The 8871-nt window shown below is 44.2% G+C and overlaps 1 protein-coding gene across 2 annotated transcripts in view; it reads right to left on the bottom strand.

Annotated features, from left to right (window-relative positions):
• The window catches only part of LOC114645158 (centrosomal protein of 164 kDa), a 48556-nt gene extending 40054 nt beyond the window's left edge, over positions 1 to 8502 (bottom strand). For both annotated transcript variants that reach the window (XM_051932161.1, XM_051932162.1), the window contains exon 1: positions 8369 to 8502. The gene's annotated coding sequence lies outside the window, so the exon portion shown is untranslated. The remainder of the gene's footprint in view (positions 1 to 8368) is intronic.
• Between the last annotated feature and the right edge of the window lie 369 nt (positions 8503 to 8871).

The following is an 8871-nucleotide window of genomic DNA, read 5'->3' as shown; positions in this document are numbered from 1 at the left end:
AACCTCTTTAACACACTACTTCTCCGCTGCAAAGCGCGGGTATTTTGCTAGTATATATATATATATATATATATATATATATATATATACACAAACACATATATTATATATATATATATATATATATATATATATATATACACATATATGTATACACACACACATATATATATATATATATATATATATATATACACACAAACACATATATTATATTTATATATATATATTTATATATATATATATACACATATATGTATACACACACATATATATATATATATATATATATATATATATATATATATATATATATATATATATATATATATATATATATATATATATACACACATACATGCAGTTTCAATAACATAGAAATCAATATAAACAACATTAACATCATTATCATATGAGAATATGAAGTAATATATAAGAAGCACATTTCATATAAATTTAAATTATTAAACAGTAAAATCTTCTTCTATAATTTGCTACCGTGGCTATTCGTTTGTCTGTCCAGGATTTTAAATCACCTGTAGCTCGCAAACCGTTTCACCTATTGACTTGAAATCTGGTACACATATAGTACGTCACGTCTACTATCCGCTTTATGGGTGATGATTGTATTACTCTTTTTATCTTTATTTTATTTTATTGTAGAATCAGCTCCTATCTGCGCACACCAGGGCGGCCGTGGGCGGATGCGTATGGTGTATTAACTCCACGTTATCGTGCATTGCGCTGTCACTGGTATTTTGATAAAAGAATTTGAACAACATATAAGAAGCGTATAAATTATTAAACAGTAAAACATTAACATTTAAGAAGTAAAGTTACATTAAGTACTACTGCAGTGCCTTCGGGTATACCTCATTTTTTGTTTGCCCATTACATGCTTAAATGTATACATTTTTGGTGCACCTACCCGAGAACACGCGACATATAACCGAGCGTGGGAGAAGCATGGATTTTAAACACGCGTTGAGTTCATCTGCTGGTCTCCCTCGTGAAATAACTGGTAATGTTTGACTAAAATCTACAGCGAGTAAAACGACATTACCTCCTATTTTTTTTTTTACGATCTCTGAGATCTTGCTTTTTTCGGTTCAAGGCTTCATAAGCTCTTTTATGTTCTATGGTGTACTTATCCCAAACCATCATCTGTGAATGTTGCAAGACTTTCGCCTTGTATGTAGATCGGGGTAATTACATTCATTGCATTCCTAGTCTGAATCACAATCTGATTGTATGGGTGGTTACCTGGCACTGTAGGGTTGCCGCCCGTCCTTTAAAATATGGAATCGTCCCGTATTTGAGAATGAAATTGCGCGTCCTGTTTTGAATCAATACGGGACGGGATTTGTCCCGTATTTTTTTTATCATTTTTTTTAAAGCAGCGTCTCATGCAAATCATCCCACACGCATTTTATGAAGATGCCTCCATTCCTACTTTTGATTGGGTAATACTTGATGTCATCGTTAGTTTGATTGGTCCTTTTAACTGTCCAGTGAGGAGGGCGGGTCTTTTAAGTAGAGTCTGCAAACTGTTGGCACTGGGATGTGGCACCCGCTGCAGTATGCATCCCTTATTTTTTTGTATTAAAAGTGGTAACCCTACCTGGCAGGTAACACTTATGTTTGGTCATGAAGTTGTCTAAAATCCGCCACGTGCCCTCTTTTAATTGTGAGAAGCAGATATATATAGCCAAATTCTCGCGCTTCGTTGCGGCGAAGTACTGCTTTTAATTTTTTAAGAAGAAAATAAAATCTTTTTAAACGGATCGAAAATATACCAATAACAATTTGTTAAGGATCTGTTTTTTTGTGAACCTCGCTTTTCACAGCTGTCGCGCTACGGCGTGTGTTTCGTTTATTTGACAGTATGTAGATCGTGGTAATTACATTCATGGCATTCGTTTTCTGAATCACAATCTGACTATATGGATGGTTACCTGCCAGGTTATGCTTGTGGTTGGTCAGGAAGTCGCCTTACATCCGCCACGTGCCCTCTTTCTGTTCCCAGAAGCTGATCATAGAATGGTTGTAATAGTTTACTTTCAAATAATGCAAAGAGTATGCGACACGTGTTTCTCCCTAATTCTGGGCTCATCAGGCATACACACTCATTGCATCCCCTCTCGGGAATCGAATCTCTATCGTCAGCGGCAGAGTTGAAGCCCCTAACGTTGCAGTCAGCAAGTCGGCTAACATCCGCCATGTGCCGTCTTTCAGTTGCGAGAAGCAGATCATAGAATGGTTGAAACTGTCGCCCCTAACGTTGCGCTACGGCGTGTGGTTCGTTTATACCTCGTGTCTTCTCATTAAACTTTTATCTCGCGAATATGTTATTGCAATCCGCAGCGGGAGTGTTTCTATAAACTTAATTTAAACTTACGTTTTACACCATGCTTTGTTTCCCTTATGAACATGCTTGTATGCTTCATTCGCTCCCTTCTCAATTGTTTAATGAATTTTTTGTTCTTCTCTGTTTGCGGCTCTTCCTTCATTTGTCCCTACTGCGTTCACAGTCTTTTCACGTGATTACGTGGGAGGCGTGATGACGTGACACTCAACTCCTCCTCCCACGGCCATTGAGCTGCCGTCCATTACAGTATATTGTGAAAAAAGAGGTTCCAGTTATGACCATTACGCGTTGAATTTCGAAATGAAACCTGCCTAACTTTTGTAAGTAAGCTGTAAGGAATCAGCCTGCCAAATTTCAGCCTTCCACCTACACGGGAAGTTGCAGAATTAGTGATGAGTCAGTCAGTCAGTCAGTCAGTCAATCAGTCAGTCAGTCAGTGAGTCAGTGAGTCAGTGAGGGCTTTGCCTTTTATTAATTAGTATAGATTAAGACCCTCAATATGACTCAAGCGCGACCGCGAGTGGCAGCATTTCCAGCAGCTCCGTGTATGACTTTTATCTTTTTACCTTTTTCTGTATTTTTCTCTATTTCACTGTCAACTCCTACCACTTTCTTTTATGTGGACTAGTTCCCTGGACACTTTTTACACTTTTTTACTACTCTTTACTACTTGGAAATGGATTTTTACACGCCAAGACTCATCTATTCAAGTAGCCAACTTCAAGCGCGGAGAACAAATGCCCGAGCCGGTGTGGTCCCCTATTTACCGGACGAGGTAAGAAGGTCGTATCGTGGCAGCAGAGCCGGCGCTAAGATAAAAGCCAAGCATCTACAAGAGAAAGTGGCGATACAAACCTTCAGTGCCTTCTGTGATTCTGGGAAATGTGAACTCGCTACCAAATAAGATCAACGAACTGGCTGCACTGGTGGAAAATGTCAGGACCTACAGAGAATGCAGTTTGTTGTGTTTTAGTGAAATGTGGCTAACAACTAACATCCCAGATGCTAACGTGGAGCTACCCGGGTTTAGCACAGTTAGAGCGGACAGAGACGCAAGTACCAGCAGAAAGCAGAAAGGAGGTGGACTCGCACTCTATGTCAATACAAGATGGTGCAACTCTGGACATGTAAACGTTAAAATCTCCTCTTGCTGCAGGGACATCGAACTGTTGGCCGTAAGTCTGCGTCCCTATTACTTGCCCAGAGAGTTTGGAAACGTCATTGTTGTTATTGTATACATCCCTCCTCAGGCGGATGTGGAGATAGCGAGTGACATCATCCACTCAGCTGTTGCTAAACTGAAAGCACAGCACCCCGAGGCACTTGTGCTAATTGCCGGAGACTTTGACCATGTGACACTGGACAAAACATTACCTGCCTTCTCCCAGTATGTGGACTGTAACACAAAGGGAAATAGGACTATTGACCTACTGTATGCAAACGTTAAAGACGCATACAGCACCACCCCACTGCCTGCGCTTGGGAAAGCAGATCATAACCTGGTTCTGCTTCAGCCTCACTACAAACCCAGAGTGATGGAGCTATCTACAACCACACACTCATTCAGGAAGTGGTCCCCTGAGGCAGAGCAGGCACTGAGAGACTGGAACTACGGACTGGGAGATCCTGCAGGGGTCACACAGTGAGAACATTGAGGAGGTTGTTGACTGCACTACTGACTACATCAACTTCTGAATGGACATTGTAGTTCCAGTAAGAACAGTACGCTGCAATGCTAACAACAAGCCATGGATTACAAGTGATATCAAGGGCCTTTGAACCAGAAGAAAAGGGCTTTTTAAGGCGGTGATCAGCATGAGCTCAAGCGTGTGCAGAAGGAACTCCGAGTCCAGCTCAGGGCAGTGAAGGAGCAGTACAGGAGAAAGCTGGAGCAGAAGTTGTAGAACAACAGCATGAAGGAAGTGTGCGATGGGATGAAGATCATCACTGGCTGCAGCTCGAAGCGGGGTGCCACCATCGAGAGAGACATGAAGAGAGCAAACCAGATGAACAACTTTTTTAACAGGTTTGACCACCCTAACACACTCTCACCTCAGAGTACTGCACCCTCCAACCATCCTTCTGCTGATACCAGCATAGGACAGAGTCTACCCCAACCCACAATTACAGCAGCCCAGGTAAGCAGAGAGCTGAGGAGACTTTGTGCCAGCAAAGCAGTGGGTCCAGATGGAGTATCACCACGACTGCTGCATTGGAGCTGGGGAGTCCTCTACAGTGCATCTTCAACCTGAGCCTGGAACAGGGGAGAGTCCCGAGGCTTTGGAAAACATCTTGCATCACCCCCGTCCCAAAGATATCACATCCTAGTGAGCTGAACAACTTCTGGCCTGTCGCTCTGACGTCACATGTGATGAAGACCATGGAGCAGCTGCTGCTTCACCACCTAAGGCCACAGGTCCGCCACGCCCTCGACCCTCTGCAGTTCGCATACCAGGAGAAGGTGGGAGTGGAGGATGCCATCATCTACATGCTACAACGATCACTCTCCCACTTGGACAGAGGCAGTGGTGCTGTAAGAATTATGTTTCTGGACTTCTCTAGCGCCTTCAACACCATCCAACCTCTGGTCCTTAGGGACAAGCTGACAGAGATGGGAGTAGATTCATACCTGGTGGCATGGATCGTGGACTATCTTACAGACAGACCTCAGTATGTGCGTATCGGGAACTGCAGGTCTGACATTGTGGTCAGCAACACAGGAACGCCACAGGGGACTGTACTTTCTCTGGTCCTGTTCAGCCTATATACATCGGACATCCAATACAACTCGGAGTCCTGCCACGTGCAAAAGTTCGCTGACGACACTGCTATTGTGGGCTGCATCAGGAATGGGCAGGAAGAGGAGTATAAGAACTTAATCAAGGACTTTGTTAAATGGTGCGACTCAAACCACCTACAACTAAACACCAGCAAAACCAAGGAGCTGGTGGTGGATTTTAGGAGGACCAGACCCCTCATGGACCCACGTGATCATCAGAGGTGACTGTGTGCAGAGGGTGCAAACCTATAAATACCTGGGAGTGCAGCTGGATGATAAATTGGACTGGACCGCCAATACTGATGTTCTGTGTAAGAAAGGGCAGAGCCGACTATACTTCCTTAGAAGGCTGGTGTCCATCAACATCTGCAATAAGATGCTGCAGATGTTCTATCAGACGGTTGTGGCGAGTGCCCTCTTCTACGCAGTGGTGTGCTGGGGAAGCAGCATAAAGAAGAAGGACGCCTCACGCCTGGACAAACTGGTGAGGAAGGCAGGCTCTATTGTAGGCATGCAGCTGGACAGTTTAACATCTGTGGTAGAGTGAAGGGCGCTCAGCAGGCTCCTATCAATTATGGAGAATCCACTGCATCCATTGAACAGGATCATCTCCAAACAGAGGAGCAGCTTCAGTGACGGACTGCTGTCACTGTCCTGCTCCACTGACAGACTGAGGAGATCGTTCCTCCCCCACACTATGTGACTCTTCAATTCCACCCGGGGGGCTGGGGGTAAATGTTAAAATTATACAAAGTTATTGTCTGTTTTTACCTGAATTTTTATTACTCTTTTATTTAATATTGTTTTTTGTAGCAGTATGCTGCTGCTGGAGTATGTGAATTTCCCCTTGGGATTAATAAAGTATCTATCTATCTATCTATCTATCTATCTATCTCAATTACTTATTAGTAAAAATCCATCCATCCATTATCCAACCTACTATGTCCTAACTACAGGGTCACGGGAGTCTGCTGGAGCCAATCCCAGCCAACAAAGGGCACAAGGCAGGAAACAAACCCTGGGCAGGGTGCCAGCCTACCGCAGGGCACACACACACACCCACACACCAAGCACACACTAGGGACAATTTAGGATCGCCAATGCACCTAACCTGCATGTCTTTGGACTGTGGGAGGAAACCCACACAGACACAGGAAGAACATGCAAACTCCACACAGGGAGGACCCGGGAAGCGAACCCAGGTCTCCTAACTGCGAGGCAGCAGCATTACCCACTGCACCGCACTATTAGTAAAAATGAAGCTATTTATTAAAAACACAAACACTGTTTTTAATGTGGCTTCGTAATTTTGTATTATGCTTTTAAAAATACAGGTAGTGTAACAGCATTAGCAGCACATCTGCTTTTATGAATAAATGTAAGTTCAAAGCCAAGCATTTTTGTCAAGACTGCAGCAAAAATACAAGAGGGGAAATATCATGTCCTGAGTAGCCTGGGGGACTCACATATACTTGTAGTTCACGGGGGGAACCTTGGAAGAAGGCACGGTGGCGCAGTGGGTAGCGCTGCTGCCTCGCAGTTAGGAGACCTGGGTTCGATTCCCGGGTCCTCCCTGCGTGGAGTTTGCATGTTCTCCCCGTGTCTGCGTGGGTTTCCTCCGGGCACTCCGGTTTCCTCCCACAGTCCAAAGACATGCAGGTTAGGTGGATTGGCGATTCTAAATTGGCCCTAGTGTGTGCTTGGTGTGTGGGTGTGTTTGTGTGTGTCTCCTGCGGTGGGTTGGCACCCTGCCCAGGATTGTTTCCTGCCTTGTGCCCTGTGTTGGCTGGGATTGGCTCCAGCAGACCCCCGTGACCCTGTGGTCGGATTCAGCGGGTTGGAAAATGGATGGACCTTGGAAGAATAAAAGCTGAGAACCGTTTTATATTTACATTCGCGGATGCTCTTATTTAAAGCGATTTACAAGGGAGATTAACAATCAAGTAGACATCAGTCTGGGGCCCGTTTGGGAACATGCTGTACAGGGCAAGGGTATAGATTTGATAATTATAAGAGAAAGGTTCAGAACAACATAAAAGTGAGTTAATACCTACCTCACAATAGGTTGCTAAAACTTAACAGCTAATACCAGACAAAAATTTACCAAACAAAACACAGTGAGGGAGTCAGTAGTTCAGATGAAGGTACACACAACAAGAGTCTTGGTATCCTGAGATTTGATACCAACCCGAGGTGGCTTCACCAGACACCATTTAACAGCAGACCTGAGTGGTCCAGAAGCAAACACCGAACCTCACAAGTGTCATCATATATAGGTGCTGACCCACCAACTACTCTGTGGGCAAGCATCAAGGATCTGGACTTAATTCATGCCGCTAAATGAAGCCAGTGTAGTAATCTATGAGAGGAGTGACTGCTCCCGATAGCCATCGATTCACAACACCAACAGGTGAACTGGAGCAGCAGACCGGCACACACCTGTGGACGTGGGGTTGGTGGTGGGGGCTTCCACATCAGCAGACGGGACCCTCACTAGCAGAATGGCATTGATTAACCGATGCCCACAAGAAAAACAGTCTTGCCCCTTATATACAAATCACCTCCAACAAGCTGGATATTACCAGAAAAAATAGGCTGGCCTTCACTAGCTAGCAGACACTAAACGGAATACATTTTTATTAGATCTTGTCTGTGGAAATTCAAAATTATTAGGCGCCGCACAGGAAGGCATCAGCACTCAAGTGCTCAACAAGTGTTCTCTTCACAGTCTGTCCTTCTTAAGCCACCGACATTTTAACAAACTAATCCTTACCGGTTACGACAATTATCGACTGGATTATCACAATTCTGCTCCCTAAACAGTAATCGCGAGGTAGATCACCCTTCACTTGATGCCGACAAGACATTCACCTCCACGTATCACTGTAATTTGCAGCTAGCTGCCGACCGTCTGATCTCTCAAGTTTCTGCAAAAAAATTAACCTGAATTGAGACAGAATAAGATGACACGGGTGAACCGATAAAACCTGGATATTCCGACTTAGATGAGTAAGTACTAGTATAAGGACAAACAAGCTGTGTTTTGACAGTTTCTCACTACCTAACTGCCCTCACTTGCCTGCAACCTTTCCAATCAGCATCTGGAGTTGATAATCCTCTATAAACCGAGGCCTCTGAAGAGTTTCAACGGGCGATCGATAGCAACGGACTCTTGTTCGACGAAATGCCCCTCATTGCCCACCGACTCCTGCGACTCTCACCTTTAGTTAGCTTCTCTCATTTACGTTCACTCGCGAAATACGCTTTCTCCTTCTTTCTACGGTTTAAACAACTCACCCACAGACACGCTACCGCTTGTGGGAACAACATAGCAACACAGAATGCCACGCCCCCTCTTCTCATTGGTCAGCAACAGGCTGCGCAAGGAAGTATGGGAGCTTTTCAGACTTCCGCGGTGTTCCAACTGGCGTCTAGCTGCATCCTGCAGGAGGGCGCTGACAGTGCGTGTTCGTGGAAAGCGAACGGTACAACAGAGTGTAAATAGTAGCACAATCAGCATCTGAAAAGACGTGTCCGGTAGCAGTTGTCAACTGCTGCCTTTGAAAATAACGACAATTTAAACGTACCCATCTTTATACGGTACAACTTTAAATCGATACGTGAAGTGTTAGAGACGAATCAAGAAATCGAGTCTAATAAATCGTGTAACATTCAAACGTGTTTAAATAAAATATTGAGCCCTAGGGAGCTTACGTATTTTTTT

This window comes from Erpetoichthys calabaricus, chromosome 9, assembly GCF_900747795.2.
Source record: "Erpetoichthys calabaricus chromosome 9, fErpCal1.3, whole genome shotgun sequence".
NCBI classification, from domain to species: Eukaryota; Metazoa; Chordata; class Cladistia; order Polypteriformes; family Polypteridae; genus Erpetoichthys; species Erpetoichthys calabaricus.
This window is presented reverse-complemented; position numbering and strand designations above follow the sequence as displayed.